Below are 6,085 nucleotides of genomic sequence, written 5' to 3'. Positions count from 1 at the left end.
TCCTCCTTTCCCTCCATCCTTCCCCAAATTCTCTCTCAGGGTCCTGGATGTGTCCTGGATGTGTCCTGGATGTGTCCTGGATGTGTCCTGGATCCCCAGGGCTGCCTGGCTGTGCCCATCCACGGGAGCTGCCCTTGGATCAGTGGCAGAGATTTGGGAACAGAGCTGCTCAGGGCAGCAGGAGGTGGCTGAGGGTTTTACAAGTGCCAAACGAGGCCAGCTCAGCGCTCAGCTGTGCAGAGCAGTCTGCAGGGGCTCCAGTTCACTTTCCGAGTCTTAAACATTTCAAGTAAGCAAAGGGCTGAAGGAGAAAATGCTTTGCCAAAAATAGTTCTGAGAGCTGTGCTGGTGGGAAGCAGGGAGGGCATTGAGCCAGCCAGGGGTGCTGAGTGCTCCTGGGTGAAGCAGGGCTGTCCTTAGGGAATGCTGAGAGCCAGCAGGAAGGAAAAAGCCAGGATTTGCCACCTCTGAGCCACAGGGAAGGGAAATGCACAGCTCCAAACCCCTGAAGCCCCTGCTCAGTGACACAGCTGGGAAGGGGCTCAGCTCCTCCAGAGCTGGATCCACACCAGAAATCCCATTTGAACTGATTTCTTTTCCGAACTTTTTCTTTCTTTTGAACTTTTTCTTTGTTTCAGTGGGAGAAGTGTGGGTCAGTGTTTTGGGGAGCACAAAAATTACCCAAAGCTTTGCTCCCCGAGGAGGGTTGGAGGCAAATTAAACAAATTGGGGTTTGGGATATCAGATACCTGTAAAAAAAAAGTAAAAAGGACCTGATTCTACCAAAGGCTGGGACCATTAAGTGTCATCTTTGCTGAGTTTCCAGGGCACTGAGCTCTTGCTGCCGTCGGGGTTTTGTTACACACAAAAGCCCTGATGAAATCTCGCTGGGCTCTGCTGAAATGTTATCCCTGAATAACGCAGAGCAGATTTGCTTTTCCAGCTCCACCGAGTCTGCAGTGGAAATGGAGAAGGCCCAGGAACACAAGGGCTGTTCTCACCTTCCTGGAGCAGCTGGTGAGCAAGGAGCCCCAGGCTGGAGCCAGGAGGGGTTTGGAGGCGTTTGTTGCTCTGGAGGTTTTTGGGGTGGTTTGGCACCCCAGGGCAGGGGAAGGAGCTGTTCCTACATCCAGCCCTGCTCTGAGTCCATCCTTTTGGCTGCCTGGATGTGTCCCTAATAAAGCCCAAGAGGCTCCTGGGCAGTTTTGAAATTTTGCAGGCAGGGAAATGTGAGTGGGAAATGTTTTTAATTGGGGTTGATGACGAGAACTCTGTGTTTCCTCACTGCCTGTGTCCTGCAAGTCTCCCTCTTGCTACATTTAGAGGGGGGGAAAAAAAAGTGGGATTTAACCCCAGCAAATCTCCTTTAACAGATGTAAATCCATCCCTGGGCTTAAGCAAAACCCTGAAGCTCAAGTTAGAGAGGCTTGGAAATCAGAGCTTTTCCTTCCCCCTCTGAATTTCCTGGCAGGTTCTGTGACTCGGCACAGAGGACCTGGTGCTTGTTGGGACACAAAAATCAGAATAATACAGAAACACAGCCCGAGGAGCTGCACCTGCCCCAGGCTCAGCTCATTCCTGCTGCCCCAGGACCAGCCTGGAGCTTCTGCCATGGGCAGGAGCTTTGCCTGGTGCCAGGATGGAAGAGCTGATCCCATCAAACCCCATAAAAGCAGGAACACGAGGCCTTGGAGAGGAGCTCTGGGCCAGCCTGGCAGGAGGTGTAAAGCCACCAGAACTCCATGGATGTCTCCTGATTTACACCAGAGGAGTGGAGGGCTCTTAGCACATGTGCCAGATGGTCTTTTATAAGCGCAGGAATTATTTAAGAGCGTGGCCATTACTCCAGTACTAATGAATTACAAATAACTCCTGCAGGAAAAGGCCTTTTGCTGACTAAGAAACATGTCCCCGAGATAAGCCAACAGTTGAGGTTTAAAGGGTCAGCAATTTTTAAAAAATATATTTTATTCCGAGGAAGTTAAAGGGGCCTGGAAAGATCCCGCTTGCCTCATTAGCAAATATTGCCCAATTTTTCTTTCCCACTGTAGCAGGGGGGGAAGAGAACCATATAAAATAAACACCTGGCAGGAGTGCATAATCTGCATAAATTCAAGTGGTTACACTCCTGACAGAAAACCCAACTGAAATGAGGCTTTGGAAGGTGGCAAAGCTGCCTCAGGGTTGATTTATTCCCAAGCAGGTCGTGCATGGCTGGGATTTCAGAGAGCCTGGTGGATCCTGGGGCTCCATTTCCTCTGCTCCCTCAAAGGTGGATCAAGAGGAGCTCCCCATGCCAGGAACACTCAAGATTTTCTCCATTATGTCTTTCATGCACGTTTGCCTGAAAATTCAGCCACTCTGGGATGCTTCAGTGGGATGAGGGAAGAGGGAAATGCAGAGGGTCTGTCTCTAAAAGGGATGGGGAAAGGCAGTTTTAGTCATTTTTAATGCTTGAATAATTTTTGGTGCCAAGGAACATATCAGCAACAGAGCTGGTGTCATCAGAATAATAGAAAATCCTTGTTCTTGGCCATCAATTATTGATGAGGGTTAACAGGGCCACATCCATCCGTTGTTCTTTCCCTTTGTACATCCAATTTTCTGCTTCTTTCATTCCCTTGTTTCATCTTTTAACCCAAATGTTTTCAGTCCCTCCCCCAGCTGGGCCATTCCATCACCTACCAATGTGGGGATCAGGGCAGGGCCAGGTGACAAAAAATAGCAATTTTTTGGTAAAACTGTTCCTTTCTCCATGATGAGACATCCCAGCTGGTATGAGGAATTAATGTTTGTTTTTCCATCACTCACTGGGTCCATATTTGAGAGGCAGAGCAGGAAGCTGGGAGCAAATTTGGATGTCCCTGATTGCTGTTGGATGCAAACTCTGAGTTTACAGAGCCACAAGTGACGAAATCTGTGGCTCTGAGGACTCAAAATAGGTGTACAGAACCAGTTTGGGGACAGAGGGAGAAGGAAGGAGTTGGGGAACAGCGTGGGGGTTTTGCTAAATCTGTGGGATTCTGCTGCCAGACATTCCTTTGGTTCTCTCAGTGCTGCTTTTCTCCATGTCACACTGCAAACTGAGCTCCCCACATTTTACTCATGGCTTGTAAATAGTCCAAGGGGAAAGAAAAAAAGAGAAAAAAAAAAAAGCCATTATTCTGGTCAGAAAGCACTTTGGCTGAAAGGCTGCATTTTTTATTATTTGTGTGTGTTGCAGTCCACAAATAATAAATAAAAGGCTGGGTAATTTGGGTTTAATGATGTTCCCTGGTTTCAGCTGTGCTGTGTCCCAGGTGTGCCCAGTCCAGCCCCCTCTGCAGCCACTTCATCACTGCCAGGGAAATGTGCAGCTGATTATCCAGCCTTTGTGCTCTGCTGGCCTGCCTTGGCTCTGCTGCTGGGTTTGGGATTGGCCTCAGAGCCTCGGGGAACGAGGGATGGAGGAACTTTGGGGAATTCAGGCAGGGAGTTTGTAGCTGATCTTATTCTCTCCTGCTTGCTGGGCTTCCAGACACCTCCAGAGCAAAGGGCTGATGTCTGCAAATCAGGGAAATGGGAAACGTTTGAAATAACCCCTGTGGACCTTTGGGAAGTGAAGATATTCCCTCTCAGACTCACAGAATGAATGAGGTTGGAAAAGACCTTTGAGATGATCAAGTCCAACCTGTGAGCTAATCTGCATCAACTAAACCATGGCACTGAGTGCTTTTCCAGTCCTTTTTTAAACACTTCCAGGGATGGTGACTTCTCCACCTCCCTGGGCAGACAATTCCAGTGCCCAATCACTCTTTGATTTCTTCACAAATCAAAAATGAAGAATTTTTTCCTGTCCAACCTGAACTCCCCCTGGCACAGCTGAAGGCTGTGTCCTCTCATCCTGTCAGTGGTTGCCTGGAAGAAGAGACCTGGAGAAGAAACCTTTCTGTCTGCTGCTGTCCAGGGAGGTAAAAGGGCTGGTTTAGGGTCTCAGTTTTAGGGTTTGAGTGCTGTGAGATAGAAACTGCATAACCCAGTGCTTTCTGTGGTCAGAGCAGGCTGATGGCTTTGATCCCTGTGTGGATCAAAATGTGGGCAATTCAGTGGGGAGTTGGGCTTGATGACCCTGGTGGTCTCCTTCCAGCTGAGGATATTCTGTGATTCCATGAAATCCACCCCATTCCCACCTGCCCCGGCAGGATCAGGGCAAAATCAGGCTCAGGCTGGCACCAGGATGTCCCCAAGCTGGGAGCTGCTGTCCCACTCCATTGGTTATTCCAGCACTGGAGCTAAACAAAAAGAGCCTGGAATAAGCCCTGTAATGAGCTGTGTTGTTCAGTGGTGCCAAGCTGTGCCTTCAGCAGCCAATTCCCAGAAGGATGCATCTCTTCATGCCGCATATAAACCTTAAATTTACATCTCCAGTTAAAGAGCAGCTTCCCAGATAAGGCTTCGGTCTCCAGTGAGGATGAACAGAAACATCTCCCCCATTAAAGATTTCATCCTTTTTCTTCTGATGAGGAACTGGCTGTGCAGGCATTTTATGGGTTCCCCCAGAGGGGGTCTGGTGCAGTGTTAAATCTTTGCTGTGTCAGGCTGAAAAGTCACTCGAGATGGTGTTTAAACACCTCCTCCAGTCCCCAGCCAGCAGAAAATCCTTCCCTGCTGGATCATGAGTTAGAGATTAAAATCAGCATGTGCTGTGCATCCAGCAGGGACAGGAGGGTGAGGCCAGCACACCCTGTCCCCTCCCTGCCACCCACCTGCTCCAGGGCCACCTCCAGCACCTTCTTCTGTCCCTCCTGCCGTGCTCCACTTCCCTCTCCCGCTTACAAAAATGACAAATGTCCCCGAGCAAGGACTGATCCCCAGCACAACGCCAGGAATTCCATTGTATTCCAAAATCCACATCGCACAGCTGTGCCCGGCCTGCCTCCCCTCTGTGGGCAGCATAAAAAATCCAAACAAACACAGCCCAGGCTGTTAAAATAACATTGCTTGTTGCTCAAACGGGCGAAATCCTGGGATGCAGAATTAAAGGCTCTTATCCGTGTAACTCACCTGGCTTTATGGAGCACACTTGGCATCCTGGCCACCCACAGCTCCGAGATTTCAGCAATCCAGCAGTGTCTGGGGGTGGGGAAGTGAATTAAAGATGAAGTGGCAGCTGGAACTGTGGAGTTCCTGCCTTAATATCATGTTCGGAGGAGTGCTGTGCGGTTGATAATATGTGCCATGCACATGGTTATTTCCTTGAATTAGATAACAGCAGATAACACAGTGATCCTAATCTCCCCCGGGATGGAAACCTGGCATTACAGCCCGGCACAGAGCCTGGCTTATCTGATCCTGGCTTAGCTGATCCCAGTTTATCTGATCCCAGCGGCTCCTCCCGAGCTCTCCCAGCTCCTCTGGGGAGATATTGCCTCGATTAGTGCGGCTGCAAATGAGCTCTGCTGGAGCTGGAAATGTCCCCAGGCTGTGGGGCTGGAGAGCCTCAGGAGCTGGGACTGGGGATCCTCAGGAACTGGAGACCCTTGGGAACTGGAGACCCTCAGAAACTGGGACTGGGGATGCTCGGAAACTGGAGATCCTCAGGACTTGGGGTTGGAGACCATCAGGAACTGGAGACCCTCAGGACCCAGGGCTGGGTTCAGCTCCTGCCAGCTGCAGGTGCTCTCCAGGGCATTTGAAGGGGGGACAGGGTGAGGACAGCCAAGGCTGGATCTCCCAAGTGCCTCGAAGTACAATGTCCTGGGTGATTCCCAGGGGGAGATTGTCTCCCAGCACTGGTTGAGGATCCATCAGGATTCACCTCATGTATCCAGGTGGGATACCACTTGTCCAGGACCTGATGCAAGGCACTGAGAACCCACAAGTGGGATTTTTTTGGGGGGTTGGGGGTTTTTTTGTTTGTTTTGGGTGTTGGGGTTGTGTGTTCTTTGGGTTTTGGTGGGGGTTTTGTTTATTTTGTTATGGGGTGGGGTTTTTTTTGTTGGGTTTTTTTTTGTTGTTGTTTCTTCTTTGCTTTTTTTCTTTTCCCCAAGTCTCCCCTGGATCCTGGTGTTGGAGCAGTGCTGTGACAGTCCTGCATCACAGGCAG

General features: G+C 49.9%; 1 long non-coding RNA gene across 1 annotated transcript; it reads right to left on the bottom strand.

Annotated features, from left to right (window-relative positions):
- Positions 1 to 3,159: 3,159 nt before the first annotated feature.
- LOC146427887 (uncharacterized) lies at positions 3,160 to 5,272 on the bottom strand. The gene is made up of 2 exons (XR_014856262.1): positions 5,044 to 5,272; positions 3,160 to 3,543 (listed from the first exon to the last, which is right to left on the bottom strand). It is a non-coding gene; the product is annotated as an uncharacterized LOC146427887 (long non-coding RNA).
- Positions 5,273 to 6,085: the final 813 nt, after the last annotated feature.

Source organism: Lichenostomus cassidix, chromosome 23 (assembly GCF_008360975.1).
Source record: "Lichenostomus cassidix isolate B80296 chromosome 23, HeHo_3.0, whole genome shotgun sequence".
NCBI classification, from domain to species: domain Eukaryota; kingdom Metazoa; phylum Chordata; class Aves; order Passeriformes; family Meliphagidae; genus Lichenostomus; species Lichenostomus cassidix.
The sequence above is the reverse complement of the archived record's forward strand: the minus strand, read 5'-3'. Positions and strand labels throughout refer to the sequence as shown.